Here is a 20,536-nt window from a genome sequence, read left to right as displayed (position 1 = left end):
GATATACAGACTGCCAACAAACACATGAAAGAATGCTCAACATCATTAATCGTTAGAGAAATGCAAATCAAAACTACAATGAGATATCATCTCACACCAGTCAGAATGGCCATCATCCAAAAATCTAGAAACAGTAAATGCTGGAGAGGGTGTGGAGAAAAGGGAACACTCTTGCACTGCTGGTGGGAATGTGAATTGGTTCAGCCACTATGGAGAACAGTATGGAGGTTCCTTAAAAAGCTACAAATAGAACTACCATATGACCCAGCAATCCCACTACTGGGCATATACCCTGAGAAAACCATAATTCAAAAAGAGTCATGTACCAAAATGTTCATTGCAGCTCTATTTACAATAGCCCGGAGATGGAAACAACCTAAGTGCCCATCATCGGATGAATGGATAAAGAAGATGTGGCACATATATACAATGGAATATTACTCAGCCATAAAAAGAAACGAAATTGAGCTATTTGTAATGAGGTGGATAGACCTAGAGTCTGTCATACAGAGTGAAGTAAGTCAAAAAGAAAAAGACAAATACCGTATGCTAACACATATATGTGGAATTTAAGAAAAAAAAAATGTCATGAAGAACCTAGGGGTAAGGCAGGAATAAAGACGCAGACCTCCTAGAGAACGGACTTGAGGTTATGGGGAGGGGGAAGGGTGAGCTGTGACAGGGCGAGAGAGAGTCATGGACATATACACACTAACAAACATAGTAAGGTAGATAGCTAGTTGGAAGCAGCCGCATGGCACAGGGATATTGGCTTGGTGCTTTGTGACAGCCTGGAGGGGTGGGATAGGGAGGGTGGGAGGGAGGGAGACGCAAGAGGGAAGAGATATAGGAACATATGTATATGTATAACTGATTCACTTTGTTATAAAGCAGAAACTAACACACCATTGTAAAGCAATTATACCCCAATAAAGATGTTAACAAAAAAAAATAATAAGATGATATGAAGAACTCAATCTAAAAAATATTACCTGGAGATCTATAATCTCTACAATAGTGCTATAAAAAGTAAAGAGCTAGAAATCTATTTAGGTGGTTTTCCTTATAAGAAAGCACTTTCTGTATAACTTTTAATGTACTATTGATGAGAACAATTCAACAAAATTCAAATAAATATCTGCAGATGTCCTACGAGAAGAAAAGAACAGAGTTAGAAGTGACAGGGGATAACTGGACTTCAGGATGAGTAAGACCCTATACTTGACCTCAATAAATTAACATGAAATACAGTGGATGAGTCATGTACAGAATGTCAGAATTCTAAAAGGCCAAGCTAAGTACCAAAAGGAACACGTGGGGACTCTTAAGAAGGAAATAAAATATTGGTTAGTTGATTACGAAAAGGCAGAAGGGAGTAAGTTCCCTTTGGCTGCTCTTTGAAGAGATTACTTCCTTTCCCCCCTAGTCCTGAGGCTAGGGTGGCATGGGCAATAGAAGAATGTGGGGACTGAGAATCATTTCTACTCTCACCAGAGTGGCTGGAAGCAGATTTTCTTACCAGGATGTAGTAGTATGCTAATATTTAAGGGTTCTTGAGGTCAGAGAGAAGGGTTTGAATACTCCGGCTCCATCTCTTGCTGTGGGTCAAGTTTCTTACCTTTCCAACACCTTGGCGTCTTTATCTGAAAATTGGGGACGATGATAATGTCTCCCACCTGAGTGTGAGAACTATATGATACAGTGCATACGCAGGGCTAAATTTGGTGCCTGGCACACAGAAAGTGCTCAGTACAGCAGGCGAGTGTAGTGACAATAAAGGCAAAGATGACGGGGGTAGTGCCGGTGTTGCTTCTGCCCCCAGAACAGGCTCTGACTGGGAGAGAGTTAAAGCACCTTTGGGTTCATGGGGGTTTATACATAAGCAACGGTTGATCAATGTGAGCTGGTTGTCCAAATGATTATGTGCAATCTAAGAAAAAAATGGGCCTCGGATCTGCTCAGCTACTTAATAATATTAGCAGCGGGAGTAGTCAAAGAAGCTAAATTTTATTACGTGTTTATATGCCAAACAACGTGCTGAACGTTTTAAAAGGATTTACTCACTTATTACAAGGAGGCTATACGCTAGGTCCTGATAATGTTATTCGTCTCTTTCAGATGTTGACTGAGCCTCAGACGGGTTACAAAAGCACCTAAGATCCCATTGTCAGTACATGACGGAAATGAGTTCAAATCCAGCCTGTCTGACTTGTTCTTAATCACTAAGGTATGAAATTAAGCATGTTGCCCTTTGCCTGATTCTCCTTCTGAGGCCTGAATATTTCACTTAGCTCTCTGAGTGCAGAAGAGAGAAAATTCTCTCTCCTTGACCCAACTTGGCATCAATATCCAACTCCCCTTCTCAAAATGGGTTGCCTCAACGAGCAGCAATGAATGTCGGGTCGTGGACCAGTCACCTTGATGACTAAGAGTCAGACACTAGGGAAAGAAAATGCTCTGTGACAAACCTACCCTTGTACAGAAACAAGACAGAAATGGGGGGACAGGGCAAAAGATAATGGAATAAGGCATAGGAAAAATAGCACATGGCATCGTGACAGTAATAATAATAATAATAATAGTAGTAGTAGTAGTAGTAGTAATAGTAATAATAATAGACTTCACTATGCTCTAGGCATTGTATTAAGTGCTTGGCGTAAGTGACTTCATGTTAACATTGAAAACAAGTCTATGGGGATGAAATATTATTAACATCATTTTATAGGCAGGAGTATTGAGGTTCAGGTAATCAGGTAAATTGCCCAAGCTCATATGGTTAGCAAGTGGAAAGCAGAGATTTGAACCAGCACCTACACTCCTAACCATTATGCTATAACCATTATGCTGAAGACATAAGAATTCCAATGGTCTTTCCCCATAACCCACTCCTGCACTCCAGACTTAAATAGTCCAAGATCAAGAGAGAGCAAGCTTGGAGTTGCCACTCTTCAGTGAGTGTCAATCATTTCAAAACAGTGTATTTGCTAACAAGATGCACTTCCTGTGATAATCTTCTCAACCAGCTATCAAGAAACAGGAAGCAAAGATTCAAGTAACAGTATGTTCCTACTTATGAGGAAGGTGGGACAGCACAGTTGACACTGGGCTTAACTGTTCTGGAAAACGTGGTCCCAGTAGGCATACACGCTGGTACATTTTCCCCACCTACCAAATACAAAAGAAGTATTTCATTTCCATGTTGCTCTTCAAAGTTCCACCTCATTCGTGCCTGTCATTCATCCTCTGGCCTCTTCCTGTCTCCATTTCTGTACAGAAAGGTGCTGAGTCTCTGCTCTCGGATACGAAAAGGGTGTGTTAGGAGAGGGAGCCATGGTACCTCGATGTCTTTTTTTTTTCATCTTAATTCTATTATGCCAACTCCACTGAACTTAATTAGAGTGAATACAGAATTACACAATTACCCTCTGTTCTATTCTTCAGATGTTATATTTTGATAAAATTTACGACATGCTGCTCTCCCCTTGAACACCAGATGAACACTAGAAATGGATGTGTGTTGACATAAAATCTGTTATAATTACAATTAAAGTACAGCTTACATAATGATAGTGTTAACATAAAATTATAGATGTGTAGAGACAACGTGGTCATGCATTTTTTAGTATAAGTACATGCTTAGACCAATATCTGTTAGCGGAATGAAGATGGAAGAGAATTTTGGTTAAGCCACAAAGGCTGTTTAAGGAGTTGCAGATAGCTAAGGGGAACTCAAAGACCAGTAAGATAATATTTCCCCTGCCATGTTTGCAATTGCAAAGTGAAGGGAAGATGTGAAAGTAAGTACCCCTATGGAAATTACAAGACAAGTACATTTTTTTCCTTGAGTACCTGGGTAAATGCTTAAATTCTAATGTATATCAGTGATGCAAATTTTCAACAGAGTTTGATAAATCATAAAATAATAATTATACATATATGTATATAAAACTGCATGGAACTAGACAGTTCAGAATTACTTCTAATTAAAGAGGTACCCTATGACAACTAACTTAAACCTTACAAAATATGGTTCCAAGTACCCTATCAGAGTGAAAAGCAGGAGACTGAAAGGTTTAGTGTAAATGTTTGTAGTCATGGTGTCTTAACTAAAACTACTGTGTCACAAATACTATTAAAATAATTGTGACATTTTATTCACTTTTACTGCAAACAACAAAACAAACTATAGGTATTTTTTCATTTCAGGTAATTATTTTAGCTAACAGTTATTAAATGTTTTGAGAAGACAGAGTGCTAATTGCATTACTTCATTTTATCTTTAAAATAGCGCTTCCACGTAATTATTCTTAATATCTCCATTATATTAAAGTGTATCTCTAGTTTAGACCTTTCTTCAGAACTGCAGACTTGTGTATCCAACTGTGTACTCAGCATCTCTACTTGGATGTCACGAAAACATCTCAAATCTTATACCTCCAAAACTGGTCTTTAATCCCCCAAACATGCTCTACCCCAAACTTTTTCCATCTTAGGTGACAGTAACCACACCTTTCCAGTTCCCCAGGCCCTACATCTCGAATTCACACTTGACCCCCTCTTCCTTTCCATTCTTGCATTCAATCTACCACGAAATGCTGTCACAACCTTCCCAATGTGCCACTTCTGAGAATTACCAGCCGCTAGCAGCCTGGTGCAGGCCACCAACATAGACCTCGAGGATCCTGTAGTCGCCTCCCGAGATTCTCCCTGACTCCACTCTCTCCCCACATCCTCAAGACCACAGATAGAGTTATGCTTTTCAAACAAGAGACAGTTCATGCCACACCTCGGCTAAAATCCTGCCCCTGGCTGCCTACATTTAGAGTAAAAGACACAATGCATGTGATGGCCTCCCAGGACTTACCCAATCCATCCCATCACATATCCGACCTCCAGCCCTCCTGCTGTCTCTTCCTCCCCACTGACTAAGTCAGCCAGGGTGGCCTCCTTGATATTCCTCCAAGCTGCCCGGCATATTTCTGCCTTAGAGTTTTGGGACTGGTTATTCTTGCTCCCAGGGAGTGGTCTCCCCATCATACATTCTGACAACTCCCTCACTTCAAGTCTTTGCTCAAATGTCAACTTATAAAATCCACCCTGACTACCCTATTTAAAATCAGAACCTACCTGTACACTCCTCCAGCACTCCCAACCCAAGCCTCTTCAGTGAGCTTCACATCCTTTTCCTTATCCCGTAGCGCCCATCAACCTTGTGACAAAGCATAGAATTTATTTATAACATCCGTTTCCACACGAGAGTGTAAGGAGGGAGAAAGCATGCAAGAAGGAGCACGCAGGCAAAGGCTCTTGTCTAATTTATTCATTGATACGTCCAAGCATAGAGAACAGGAAGATGCTTCATAAATAGTCCTGAAAAAGATACAGATGAGGAAACTAGTAGTAAAGCTCAGAAAGTTTAAGTAACTTCCTCAAGGTTCTAGAGCTAGAAGAGGGTCACAGTAGAATTCACACTTGGGGATGTCTAACTTCAAATCTCTTAGCCTCTCTGCTATCTTTTTTTTTTTCTTCTTTGCGGTACGCGGGCTTCTCACTGTTGCAGCCTCTCCCATTGCGGAGCACAGGCTCCGGACGCACAGGCTCAGCAGCCATGGCTCACAGGCCCAGCCGCTCCGCAGCATGTGGGATCTTCCCGGATCGGGTCACGAACTCTCAACCACTGCGCCACCAGGGAAGCCCCTCTCTGCTATCTTAAGTCCATGCAATTCAGGATTTGTTTTAATCAGTGCCATGGAAATTCTCACTCCACTGAATAGGATCACTAAAGTGTTCTCTGTCTAGATTTATATATATATTTTCCATTTAAACAAAGGAAACAGAAGAGGGGAATTCATCATGGGTTATTGTGGTAGTTTTACAGCAATTTTAGCAATAATGACATTTAAGTAATAGTGATATTTAATGATAGCATAATAATAATAAAATAATAGCTCTTAAATGTATTGAAGACGAATCGCATGCTAAACTCAGTGCTAAAATATTTCCATGTATATTTTGTGCAAAATCCTTATGAATATTCTATCAGATGAGCTTTATGTGTAACTCCACCAGGCATACTTCTCTTATTCTGCTTTCAAAGATAAAGAAATTGATGAGAAGTGTGGTAACCGTTTGATCAAGATGAGACTGGTAATAAGTTGTGAGTATGAATTTAAATTCAGGTCTAACTCCAGAATTTGATTCTCAATCCATACATGAAAATTCTGATAATTCCTTTGATAAGGGTATGTTCTCTCCTGGAAAACATCCCCCATTATGTCTGCCTGTGCTCATACCTTCAGGACACAGTCAAGTTTGAAACATGATAAAAATGTTTAAATAGTGTGCTTTAATAAATGGAAATATCTTCATCTAAACAATAACACAAAAAGGCAGGCTCAGCCCTTTGAAGTGGCTTCGTTGCTACCTTCCATCCAGAACAAGAGAAGGAATCAACAGCTGCAGAGTAAAGAAAGCATGAAACCCAGAGATGGAGGATTCTGTAAATGACCAATTACAAGACTATTAAGCCACACTTTCATAGCAAGAGGCAAAATATTCCATTAAACTGAAAATTCTTCTACCCCTCACTCCAAGGCCCACACAAACATTAATGTTGCATTTATTAGGATGTATTTCCTGTGCTCTATCAACTTGACTTTCAGCAACTGTATTAATACAGTCCTTTCGCTTTGCACATATATCTGAATGATGGATTCCATTACTGGAGTTTTGTAGAAAGAGTGGAGTGAATGAAGTAAAGTTTGGGAAGAGCCATCATAATCCATAATGATGGGCACTGAATCAGGACAAGAAGAAACCTCTCTTCTCATTTATTTGAATGAAAATTCTACTATATATTTATTGCCTCTGTACAGGGCCATCTGTTGAATAATGGAAAACAAGCATCTTTCATTTGGAGGTAGGATTTGTGTGCTCAAGTTTCTATGGGCCTGCAGAATTAATCTTGTTTTAGAAATGAAATAAAATGTAATTTCTTACTGTAAGTAGATGTGGTTAAGCAACTGGCAACTTTGATGTCTTTAAATCACTGCAGTTTCGGGGTAGGCAAATCTATAATTATTTCAAGCACTTCTTTATTGGTGCAACAATTGAGCAGTGTACATAGTGGTCAACAACCTGGGCATTGTCAGACGACTCTAAGTTTGAATCTAGACTTTGCCACTCACCAGCTATGTGACTCTCAGCTATGAGAATCACTTTCTTCAGCTTTCCACTGTGGATTATTATATGCCCTTTGCAGAACTACTGTAAGAACTAAATGTATATGCGCACAGTGGCTCATAGTAAGGGCTCAAATTAGTACTGTGGTCACTACTAGTAGTACTGAAAAGAAATTAGAACTTCTATTCTCATAAAGTGGGATATGTGTCCCTTTATCATTGTAATTTCATATCATTTTACTTTTGACCTTATAATTTAATAGCTTGATCCAAAAAACATTTAGCAGTAAATATAATTGAAAGAAGATTACCTGTCAAACATGAAATACTGTAGTAACAAGTGTGCTGGCACAATACTCTTCTCAGATAATTAACCTGTAAAAATATGTTATTGTCTTCTTTTTAATTGAGCACATTGAACATATATATTTACTGTGCCAATTGGCGAAAGGTCCATTAATTAATCAGTCTAACTATATGTTGCATAAACGTCTTCTAAACATAATCGTATATGTATTTTATTTGTTGGGAAAATGTGTTTGAGATGGTTCTTTTCTGCCTATTTAAAGTAAAAGAGGATGAGAAGTAGAGTTAGGCTTAATGTACTTTGTACTCCATTATGCCATGAAAATGCTTCTGTGTCCTGGAGACAACAACAAAAGATTTGCTTTAATGACAAGAATCAAGTATGTTCTAAAGCTTCCAGGTAGGAGGCGTATAGGTTGCAGTTTATATCAGAAGTCTTTGCTCTCTCTCTCAACTGCGTCTAGATGGGAAAGATGTGGTCACAAATGCTTCAAGGTGATATAGTAAATGTTGGAAAAGAGGGGGGTAGGAGGCAGAGTTTTGAATATCTCAAACCTGAGCTAGAAGGATTTTATTTAAAGAAAATAGCGGATATTATTTTTCACTTAAGGAAGCAAACGTGACATTAACGTAGGAAATTAGCTCTTTTAGCTATGATGCTTTCAAATGCACATGGCTGAAAACAAATTCAAAATAGTCAAAGGAAATTTAAAAACAAAACCCAAACAACAACAACAAGCTCAACAAACAAGTACTAGAAATTCAGGGATGCAGCCATATTCAGATACAGTTGGATCTGGACGTTCCAGAGTATCAGCAGGGTTCCAGCTCTCTCTACATCGCTCAGCCCTGCTTACCTCTGCAAGACTTTATTTTACAGAAAGTCTCTTCTTGTGCTGGATGGTCACTGGGAGTCCCAGAGTCATATCTCCCCAGCTTAGAAATTCCAGAGAGAAAAGACAATTCTTCCATTTTGCTCTGAGACAAAAGTCCTGGGGAGCAGTCTGATAGACTTAGCCGAGGTCAGATGCCTACCCATGAGCCAATCACCTGCTTTACTGGAGTTCAGTCCCTGGGCGACTCATCCCCGGGGCTCATGAGGAGGCAGGATGGCATTATCTGGCAGTTCTCCAAGAAAAGCCTGCTGTTTTTGTAAGATGAAAGGGGAGAGGACATGGATAATGAAACCTGTATCTGCTTCTGTAAAATCCACAGAATCTTACTCCCTGCCCTGTGTCGATGACCACGCAGTAAGCTGACCCAGGAGGTCATTTTTCCCACAACAGTCTTTATATATATGACTAAGGAACACACTGGTAAAAGAATATGGGAGAAAGTCTGAGTATGACAAGTCAGCTAGACTGATATTAACTAAAAAAGCTGTGTGAAAATATCCTTAAAAAGTTGCCCCCAACTCACTCAAAGTCCAAAGTTGGAGCTGGAAATACAATGTCATGGAGTTTGGATAAGAACAGGTTTTCTCCAAGCTGAACTATGACACAGAGATTAGAGACTTCCAGAAACTATACTTTTTCAAAGAAAAAACATCACATGAGAAAAATGCGGCCTAGAAAAATTAAATGACTTAAGCTAATTAATGGCAGGACTGAGACTAGAGTATACTTTGTGTAATTCGCTATGGCCTTGTTTTTGTTTTTGTTTTGTTATCACTTCAGAACGAGACAAACTTAAAGAAAGGAAACACAACCAAAACTCAATGGTTGGAAAAGAGATGGATGTGAACGCCCACTTGTTTCTTACGTATAAAGTTACCCCTCGCAGTGTTTTGGAGGAGAAAACGCTGGCTCTTCCCAACGTTGGTTACATACACAAAGATTCCAAAGACAAGACAAGTGCTTTGCAAACAAAGTAACTAGAACCAGCTCAGGCTTCCCCGCGCCGGGTCCTACGTTCCACGGTCAGAACCACCAATTGTATCCCCCCGGGTAACAAGGTGATTCAGAAAAGCTGGCGCCTTAAGAGAAGGGAGAAAACTTAGCCGGGAAGAGAGTCAGGAGGAAACTTGCTCAGCTTCTTACTGAGGTCTGAAACGATCCCAATAGAGTCCTTAAACCCCTCAGGTTTCCCCCATCAAGCACCCTCGCCTCCAACCTGGGCCACCCCAGATCTATCAGACGACAGAAGTCTGCGGACGCACGGAGAGCTGACCACCCCACGAGAGGGACCTACGCGCGGCCGCGCCCACTCACCCGCCGCTCCCCGGGAGACGGGAGACCAGCCCGGGGTCCAAGTCCTGGGCGTGGCAGACTCGCCCCTCTCCGGGCCATGCTCCAGCTCACCTCGGCGCGGCCCGCCTGGGCGCCGCCATCTTGACCACGAAGGGGGCCTCGCGCCGGAGGCCCCTGAGCGGGCGCCCTGAGCGGAGCCGGAGCGCCGAGGAGGCCCAGGTCGGCGCCCTACGTCCCCCGCGCGCTCGCGCCCCGTCCACGAGCGACGAGAGTCCCGCACACAGCGCCCGACCCAGGCTTCCGCGGAACCGGCGCCCCGCGCAGCCCGCACCGCGGCTCAGGCGGCGCCGAGGGCGGCCCGGGCGGAAGAGCGAGCGCGGGGCAAGCGCTCGGTTACCTGGCAACGCGGAGCAACCTGGCGTCCCCGGCGAACCCCAGCCCTCTACCACGAGGAAGCACGGACCCCCTCACCCGCCGCCCAGCCCGCGCCGCCCCTCGGTCGCTCCGCCCGCCGCTGCCCGCTTGCTATGGTCTTTTAAATCCATGATACAACGTCTATATGTAACAAATCTGTTAAACCCTAAATGTTTATGATATTCAAGTAATCCAGTATCTGAATTATTCTTGAAGATAAAACATCCAAAGACTTCTTAATTGTATGGGTTTACACACATAAAATACACGTGGAGGTAACTTCAAGTATAGTATGTGCCTGTCTCTATTCCTTCCCTCTCCGCTCTTTTAAAAAATGCCCCTTTAAAAATTGCCCACTCACCATCTGTTAGGTAAATTTGCTGAAACACAGTAAATGTGGAGACAGAAATTGTTATAGAGACTATTCCAAATGGCACTGACACCTGTATTTATGAAATTTTTAAAAGGGTAAGTGAGAGTTGTTTTTTTTAAAAAAAAAAATCCCACTATAGTAACACCACATCATCCTAGGTGCCCAGTTCTATCCAATTACATAAGATGGAGAAAGAGAGAGAGAGAGAGAGAGGAGACAGAGAAAGAAGAAAGGAAGAAAACCAAGTACTTATGTATAAAATGTTGCTGCCAAAGTTTGAGATTATACTCAAGCATCAATGAACAGAAGGAAAACACAAATTTACAAATGTATTTCATTTATGGTATGAGGGACACAGGTTTAGATTTGCAACACGCTCCCACAAGGGTCAAATTGACCACTTTTTTCTATCTAGTTGCTCTTGAGAGAACAAAACAATTGAAACAGATGCCATTCAATTCCAAGTCTATAGCTTAGACCATGTCACTGCACATGAAATATTGTTCATTCAGAGTCAGCACACAGCAAGAGTAATTTATACTCTCAGAGTGTTTGCTCTCAAGTCAATAGCAGAGAAGCCTTGAATAAAAACGTTCCCATTACTTTCCATTGTAATAGATCTTACTTATAGCCCATGAAACAGTGGTCAGAGGAGATTTATTCTTTGCACACCATATTATATAATCTCTCCACTTTAAGCCATCCCCCACTCGGCGATTATTTTTTAAATATGTTACTCGTAGTCAATATTAATTTACATTTAATCTTTCTTAGCATTAGGAGAGTATTATTTTGTACAGGCTCAGAAATAAATCTCCCGAAATTCCTCCCTGATGCTCCCTTCAGGCTGAAAATGCATTGCAGGGTGGCTGCAGTGACTTAATTCTAGTTGGCAGAGCCCTGGCCACACACTAATTTCATTAGCTTCAAACTCCTGGATTTGAAAGATCCACTGAATATGATTCCTGTCCTCTGACATGTCACTTACTAACCAATTCAGTGTGCATACAGAGGAGAGAAAGGACTTGCTCAGCTCTGGCCCACCGGCAGGCAGATGAGAATTCCCAGTCAGAGACACTGTTTACATCTGAGTGGTCATTCTTGCCCGGGTCCTCATTTTCAGGAAGGAAGTTCAATCCAGGCTTTGCTGGCAGCTGCAGCATTTGTTACATCCATTACTAGCTCCTTGTTCCTTCCTGCCCCCCAGTGCTTAGCATCCCCCATTTCAGTCACTAAGTCTTCCTTCCCCCAGCCTAGAAGCTTACCTCACCATAAATTTTTATCTCAAATGATAGGTTTGGCACATTCCCCACAGCAACCCACAGGGACTGGGGAAAAGAAAACTCAAATCTCTGGAGAGCTAAGAATTCAACCATTTAGAGGAGTTTCTTTTATACAGGACAGTCTTCATTGAGCTGAACCCTGCAATCCCAGAGAAGATTCACCTACCCGTTCTTTTCCTCTTTCCCTAAAGTGACTGTGTCTTTGAACAAGGGGTCTGTGTTCCACTATTCTCTCTATTCATTTTGCAGGTTTACAGAGGCTGGGAAACTGGGGGCTGGACTTACATGCCAGGAGCTTCTAAGATCACACGCAAAAATAAGGCTACTGGAAGAGATTGTTGGAATCTATCTCTGTATATTTGAACATGGGCAGTGGTTAACCAGGATGCTCACACCAAGCTTATATCCAGCTTGCAGCACAAGCTACAAGTTGGTGCATCCCTCCTACTACCAGCCTCTTCTCAATAAATGCAGGTGAAAACTGGGGGCTCTTTTCCCTCAGCTGTTCAATCCAACATGAATAGCTGCAATTTGCAAATTAGAGGAAAATGACAGTGTTTTCTCTGAATGGTTTTGGTCCCAACACACACTGCTAATGCTGGCATTCAGTTCCTTTCCTTCCCAGCCCAGGGAAGGGGGGAACTAACCATAAGGCAAGCGTTCTCTTTTCTTGCAAGTGCCTCAGGTCCACACACCAGAGAAGGAATCAGCTCCCCCTGGAATCTTTTTCAGCAAACACAATCCTTCACCTAGTCTGCAAGCTCTCTCTTGACTTTAAGATTTCACTCTTTTTTCGACAGGCAGGCCCATCTGCAAGCTCCCAAGCTCCAAGTGAAGGCACCAAAATAATTTTTTAAATGTCAAACAGCAAATGTGCCTTCAACCCCCAGAGCTCCAGTAAAAATACTGTGAGTTGCCCCTGTGTTTCTCAGGTGACCTCTGGCCTCATCCTCCCTGCAGCGCTGCCTCCTCAGGTTCTCTAGTTTAAGCTCAGAGGTAAAGGAAGTGCTTCTGGGTTTTGCTTACGACAACCCAGGCTCTTCCTGAAAGCATTACCTCAAAGTGAAGGCTGCCCAGAAGCACTTTTGGCCTTGCAAACATCTAGAGGTGGCATACTCAACAGGTGCTAGGGATGCTCAGAGGCTCAGAGGGGCCATACCAGGCTGCAGCTTTAGACAGGCACCCCTCCTTCTGGCACAAACACAAACTTCATACTCCTGGGTGCTGATGTAGTGACAGCTTGAATCTCACAAGGAGTCCCCTCCAGAAACCCAACATGCTTCAGGAAAGGCACTTGAGAGGGAGCCGACTTTTTAGCTACGGGGAGCATAAGGGTCAGCCAGAACATCTGGAGAAGGGACTAACTGAGCTTGGGTCCTACCAGGCAGGGAGAGAGCTGTGCATTAGGAAAGGATCACTTCAAGACAGAGATGAACAAAAAACTTGGAGATAGGGGTAGAGAAGGAAAAGAGACGCAGAAATTGAAAGGGAGAACATAAAAACAGAGAGACAAAAAAAAAAAAAAGCAGGGAGAAAGAGACACAAGGAGAGAGACACACAGGAAGAAAGACAGAGAAACAAGAGAACCCATAGTCACGCAGACCCTGAAACTCAATTTCTTCATCCAGAAGCCATCCATCTATACCCAGGGCAGCACAGGAGCCGTGGGGCCGAGGCTGCGGGAGCAGGCCGTGAGAGAGCACTGCAGCACCGCCCACCGCTCAGCGGGCCCGATCCGCCGTCCTCGCATCTTCCGCCGTTGCCCGCCTGTACCCGGAGCTAGAGGACCGCCCGGCCTTGCTCAGCGCACCCTACTGCCTCCCTCCAGGCGCCTTCTTGTCTGGCTCTGAGAATCGTCCTCAAAACCCAGGACTGGGGTTGGGGGCTGCGTTAGGGAGGTCGTGGGAAAGGATGGGCACAGGGTGGGTGCAGAAAAAGAGACTGTGTCTCGCAGTTAGCATGAGCTCACCTCCGGGCTCTGAGCTGGCAGGAGTAGAAAGCTGATCGCCCGGCTCCTGCCAGTGGCCGGATCGCAAAGGCAGTTTAGACGGTGCAAACAACTGCCCAGAGCAAATCACCTGGGGGCACGTCTGCGGGTGGCTTCTCCCCGCTTGAGGACAGTCCCCACGCCTTCCGCCCCATGCCCTCGCAGAGATAGGTGACAGGTCGGGAAATCCAACCCGAGCGAAATGGGCAATTCACGTCCAAATGTAGGTGAAGACCTAGCCTTCGGTTTAAGAACTGCCTCCCTAAGCTCTTCTCGAAATTTTCCAAGGCAGCTGCAGCTTGTCGGGCGGCTTGGGGCAGGGAAGCTGGGGAGTTGAGAAATGCCTAGTTTCTAGGCGTCTTCTCATCTTTCATATTCTTTGCGCCTAAGTGGCTCTCACAGGAGCCCGGCACTTTTACAAGCCTGTTTTGGAACCATATTTCACTGGAATGCAAACCCATTTAAATCATCGCCTTGTTTTTCGGAGACTGTTTCTTGTCAATGGGGCCATAAATCCAGAATGTCAAGCCGGATGGAGTGGAGCGCGGACAGGGGAGAGATGGAAGGGAAATGAATCAAGCAGGGCAAGTACCTCCTCGGGTGAGGTGGGAGGGATTCGGCAGGATCTCCAGGGTGGAAATGAGCGAAGGCTGACCAGACCCCGCACCCCTGGAGTCCAAGCCAGCCTTCAGGATAAAGAGCGCGGGGAGCTACGGCGCGCTCTGCCCCGGAGGGAGCGCCCCCCTACCTGGAAAAGCCTCAGGATGTTGGAGACCGAACTCCCCGAAGCCCCAATCACTCCAACTACTTTCTCGGGCTTGACGAAAACCGGAGGCTCGCCGTTGGTGCAGCGCACTTCGGAGGTGTCCTTCTGGATGAGCGCCTGGACGAAAGTGAGCGACTGTTCGAGCGCATAAGTGTCCCTGGAACAAGTGTCCAGGATCCGCGCTCCCAGCGTCACGTTGGGCAGCAGGTTGGGATCGCTGTTGATCTGGTCCAGGGCGTAGAGCATCGCTTCCAGCCTGTGGATCCCGTTCTCCCTCTTGATGTCGCCGCAGGGCACTCCGCTGGGACCCTTCGCGTGCACCGGGAACAGCCCCCCGAGGGTGACGTCCCCCTCGACCCGAATGGAGTGCGGGGCGTACATCTCCTGGCCGCGCGCCGCCGCCGCCAGCGCGCACAGAAGCACCTCCAGCACGCAGCAGGGAAACTTCATCAAAGTCAGGGCGCGGAGCAGCTTCCCCAACTGGACCATACTGCTCCCGCGGCTGCGGTGGTGGCGGCGGCACTCGAGGGGACGGTGGCGGGCTCGCCGGAGTCCTGGCCCCTTGGGGTGAGCTCCTCCGGGGAAGCCCAGGGTCTCCTGCGGGCGAGGAGGGTAGGGGCGCCCGGGGAAGGGCAGCCGGCGAGGGTGGGGGGTCCCGCGGCGCCTGCCAGCTTGGGGCGCCGTGCGCTCTTGGGTTCCCCGGCCAGCGCGCCGCGCTCGAGCTCGCGCTCGGTGGCTTGCAGCTCGAGCTCTCCAACAGCCCAGCACTGGGGAGAGAGCGAGGATGGCTATCGCTTTAAATGCGCGTTCGGCGCCTCCCTCTCCTCCTCCGCCCACTCCCTCCCACCCTCGCTCGCTCTCAGGCTCTCCCCACCCTTCCCAGCGCCCACCCTCCCCACGGTTTTGCATCATCACGCAGGGAGGGGCTGCGTGCTGAGGTAAGGGGGGAGGGAATGGATGGGCGGCTGTGGGGGGGGAGTACCTCCGATTCGGAGTTTCGAGGTCCCCAGGGAATCTGGGGATTGCAGGTCGCAGGCGAAGGCTGAGCTCCTGCTTCGGTCTCACTGTAGAAGCCGCTCGCTCGCCCGCCTGCACCCACACGCACATTCTAGGCACAGGGTGGCATCAGCCCCGGACAGGGCGGTTCTAGCTGGGGCTGACTGCTTCCAACCCTGAGGTCCGGAGCCGGGACTGTCAGCGCCGGGAGAATGCGAGGTAGTCGAAGGTGATGCCGCCAAGCATGAAGGGTAGTAGGGAGACCCCAGTCTGTACTGCTAATTCGTCTGTGCCAGTTTTTCCTAAGAAAAACACACATACACACAGGAGGCTGATTGATGACCTAAAGAACCTTTACGCAGAGACTTCTCCGGGGCCAGGCACTGGGCTAGCCTGTAGGGAAAGATGCCAACAAGAAATGCTGGGAATGGAAATGCATCTTTGGTCTTCAGGGGTTACTGTGGCCGGAGCCGGATGAAGTAACCCTGGTCTCCAGTAAATCTGTGGCGGATTCGCTCCTTTTCTTCCTTTCATCGCAAGAGGTGGAACAACTGAGAACTCTGCAGAGCGCACTTTCTTCTCTGGCGCTGACAGGTGTAAGGCTCCCTCCTGCCCATTTCCAGAGATGCTTTTGGGCTGATGTCAGGTTTCCTCGGGCAGGAAATAGCAAGAAAGAGGTGGCAGTAGGAGGAGCAGACAGAAATCTCCCCATCGATCCAGTGATCCAGTGATCCATTCTTCTTTTTTTTTTTTTTTCTGGCTGAAGATTTGGGGGGTTTGGGGAGTGGAATCAGGATGCCAGAGCAGGTTGTAGTGCAGTTAGGAAGCTGTTTTTCAAAGGTGTCCCCTCCTGCAGGTCCAGCCCAAACTTGGCCCATTAAAGCAACAAGTGGCCCTAGTTCCTACACAAGGAAGGGCAATGTATCTGCCCTTGGTGCCCACGTGTACTGCTTATGGTGGTCTCTACTCTTGCTGAGCCTTTCTGTTGGAGTGCAGCGAAACTGTCTTATACAGAATTGAGGGCGCAGAGAAAACCAAAACAAGACTATGCTTTCTGTTGTAATGTTAGTGTACTAAAGAAAAATGTCCTTGCACATAAACAAAACAACACACACACACACCCCTAAAAAGTCAGAAGTTGGGAAGTTGGTTGTCTCTTCCACCAACCACCTGTCTGACCTTGGCACTTCTGTTCCTGTGCCTGAGTTTTACTTTGCCCATCTGTAAAATGATGACATTGAATTGAATGTTTTACACGTTAACTTTTAGCTTTCAAATCCTCTGTTGAAATAGGTCATGCGCCTTTGGCCATGGGGTTCTTTTTAGACCAATATCCTTTGTTGCTTTATGTGTAGGGCACCCGTTTTTTGATACCCAAACAATACTTCAAACATTTCCTGGTACAGAGGATTTTATTTTTTTTCTTGTTGACCACCCATTTATCTTCCTTCTAGGGAGAGTCCAGTCCATCATTTTCTTTTCAGACATGCCCCTCCTCCAGGTTTCAATACTTAAGGTTTGAGGAGGAAAAAAACCTTCTGGCTACAGTGTTCAAGGAAGGGAATAGAGGCTAACAAGAGTTATGCAGGGCTAATCCCTGGACTTCTGCTGGAGTAACGAGGTTGATGACATAGGGTTACCACTGTCCAATAGACAATCCGTGCCGGAGTTAAAAGAAAAAGGAGCCTCCTTCCTCGAAATGCTTCATGTATATCTTTTGGACAATGTTACACTATTTGATTTTGTAAAAACATACCATTTTACTGCCATCTTCAAGAAAAGTGATGTAAAAACTATGAGAAGCTACCCCTGTGTACAATGTGATCATCCATCACTCATAGATGTGATGCCCTGCTATATAAGTGCACACCTTGTGCAACCTTATGCTGTGATGCGCCCGCCCCTTCCAGCCAGCCCTGGAGCTGCGAGCGTATAAGCCCGCAGCTGTGCCAGAAGCTCCCACATAAACAGGGAAATATTTGGATCCCATAATGAGAAATACCAGAGAGGAGAAAAGGCAGAGAGAGGAAGGGGTGGGGAAGAGAGAAAGGGACCTGGTTAGAACATGTGAACTCCTGGATCCACATGTGCCTGAAAGATTGCCTCTTTTTTTTCAATTATATAGTATTTTATTTCTGTTGTTTGAAGTCAAAATAATCCTCTTGTAACTCACCTATTCTGCTATTCAATACATTGGATCAAAAAGGCTGGAACAATCGAAATAGATATCCTGGTAAGGCAGCATTAGCTAATTTGGAAAGGGGGAAAGAAGCAAAGCAATAGAAAGGCATCCTTGGGAACACAAATACTGTGATCCTAGTATTTAGGCATCAGTACCTGAGGCTATATTTGATAGAGACTGTATCCTTATTTAGTTTTTAATTTAAGGCTATTTAGTAGGCACTTGGTGCCAAAAAATATATTTGAAGAGCTGTGTTACAAGTAATAACACTTGATTTTTCACCTGCCCATGTGAAGATCTATGTTCTCCTCTTCCATTTCCAGGTCACAGCTTGCAATTGCTCAACAAATAGTTCTTGGCTGACTGTTGAATGTTGCCTTATTCTGTGTTCTCTCTTTGCTCTCCTCATTCTCCCCAAACATCTGGCAGCAATCATTATCTTCTTTTTGTTGCAGTCATCTGTGTGCATGTTTTATTTCCCTTGCTAAGCTGGAAGATCCTTGAGGGTAAGGGGCTAGGTATTATAAGGGGCTAGGTATTATTTATCTTTTTACCTCGGACAATGTTCAGAATGGTGTTTTGTACCTAAGAAGCACTCATGTGTTGAATGAATCAGAATTGGTTTGCCATTCCCCACTGCCTTTATCTCACAATAACAGAAACATAAAGTGGGCAGAGCAGAAACGACGGCAAATAAATTGTCCTCTTAGTCGCAGAATGCAGTTTCTAGAACTTAAAGAATAATTAGTAGATTTTGAAATAATTTTGTTTTACAAAAATTTCATAAGATTGAAATACTCTAACCTTAAAGCTCTCGATCAACTCTAAGGGAGGGCTTTAATTGGCTCTTCCTGAGTCTAGTGTTTATTCCTGGGCCGATAACTGGGGCCATTGTCATAATAGAAAGTGTGATTTGTTACCAGAGAAAGAGGAAAGTGACGCTGGGCTTGCAAGATATTTATATCTTCAGCCAGAGTGCATAGGATCTGGAACTTAATTGGTGACGCAGTATTTGTTTGAGATTATATGAATGAAAAATCTTTGTGTAAGAGTGATTAATCTAAAACTTGGCCAGTCATTGTCCTAGTGTCATATTAAATTGCAGGAGAATCTAGTTTTAGGCACAAAGATCATAAATATAAAATGTGTTTCCAGGCTTGGTTCTGTGTAGTCAGTAATCTATACTCACCCACTCATTAATAAAAATGAAAGTTAAGGACTCAGTCCTAACTTATATGTTTAGCATTGTATTTTGCTAACAATCTCAGTTTTATTTTCTTTGTTCTCCCCTGTCCATCATCTTCTGCAGAAAATAATGTCTCCACTTTCAATTCCCTGTCTATTTAAATCCAATTTGTAATTTATAAAGTTGTCCTCCTTAAGGGCTGCTGCTTCTGCCACAGTAATGTACTCTGGCCATTATTATACTCTTCCATCTTTCATGGAGGTCTCCATCCATAGGTTTTGTTTTCATAGCTTTTTTTGTTTTGGCGGTACGCGGGCCTCTCACTGTTGTGGCCTCGCCCAATGCGGAACACAGGCTCCGTACGCGCAGGCTCAGCGGCCATGGCTCACGGGCCCAGCCGCTCCGCGGCATGTGGCATCTTCCCGGACTGGGGCACGAACCCGTGTCCCCTGCATCGGCAGGGGGACTTTCAACCACTGCGCCACCAGGGGAGCCCTATACTTATATTTACTTATTTACTTTTGTCTCCCCCCTCAGCTCAAGAGAGACTATATTCATCTGTGTTAATCACTGCTGTGTCTCCTGAACATGCCTATAAATCATACTGAACAATGGTGCCTGAAATTTGGTAAGGGATCAATCAATTTTCTTGGCTGGATGAAGAAATGTGTTCATAAATTAATGAACAGATCTTCGGGGCTTCTGACTTGAGGACTAATGGGAAGAGGATGGCAAATGGTTGGGACAGGGTACTGCAAGAAGTAGTATTTGGAGTACTCTGATAGCTATCCTAACAGATAAGATTGTGTTCATTTAAGTAGTTCTAATGAGAGAGCTGGGAACTAGGGACACACAGCATTAAGGTTTTTATAATGCATTCTGTAGAGTTCTTTTTAAGTCTGTACAAATATCATTGAAGATATATGCATACATATACACCTCTGTTACTTTACTTAGCGCTTTACGAGAGCCCCTCAAGGAAGGGGTAGTAGCAACTCTCAGTATCCTTCCTTTATGATGAGCTTAATTTATTCAAAGTTACATCATAATTTATTTGTAACTGTGAAACTAGACTTAGTTATTGAATAGACCCTCCCTAGAAACGTATGACATTAATAAAACCAACAAAACTTTGTTCAGTTTCCAATGATAGACGCACTACAGACTCAATTATGGGCCATCCAGTTTAATGAAGGGAAGAAGTGATTGAACAAATATAGAGCAAACAGAATATGAAGTTTTATCCTCCATTAACATTAGTAACGGGTAGTGTGGGCTCCAATGCCTTCAAGATAGCTTGAGACCATCATCTCTGTGTCATGGGCAGGGGGATGTTCAGCCAGGATGTCTTTCACTGTCACTGAGAAAAATTTCCATAACATATAATGATACCTACTGAAACTGATATGGGGCATTCGGGTAATAAGGAATCCATTAGCATATTTTTCCGGAAGCCTTGACTACAAAATGAAGACAGTAGATTTGGACACTTTCAGCCATGAAGAAGTTGTTTGGATATTCATCTTTATGCCTAATGAAATAAGCTTATTTCATCTCTGCAGCTTCCCATATACCATTTTCCCACCTCTGTTTTATGTTTGGAAAGACTTTTAGAAATTGAAAGTCAAGTTAAAAAGTGAGTGACAACTTAAATGATATATGGAATATTTTGC

At 44.4% G+C, this 20,536-nt stretch overlaps 1 long non-coding RNA gene across 1 annotated transcript; it reads right to left on the bottom strand.

The window, feature by feature from the left end:
* Positions 1-3,080: 3,080 nt before the first annotated feature.
* On the bottom strand, positions 3,081-9,761 carry LOC309974133. The gene is made up of 3 exons (XR_014326861.1): positions 9,698-9,761; positions 5,128-5,209; positions 3,081-3,165 (listed from the first exon to the last, which is right to left on the bottom strand). It is a non-coding gene; the product is annotated as an uncharacterized lncRNA (long non-coding RNA).
* Positions 9,762-20,536: the final 10,775 nt, after the last annotated feature.

Source organism: Leucopleurus acutus (genome assembly GCF_964270905.1).
Source record: "Leucopleurus acutus genome assembly, chromosome: 17".
Classification (NCBI taxonomy): Eukaryota; Metazoa; Chordata; class Mammalia; order Artiodactyla; family Delphinidae; genus Leucopleurus; species Leucopleurus acutus.
Note: the sequence above shows the minus strand (reverse complement) of the source record. Positions and strands in the feature narration are given on the sequence as shown.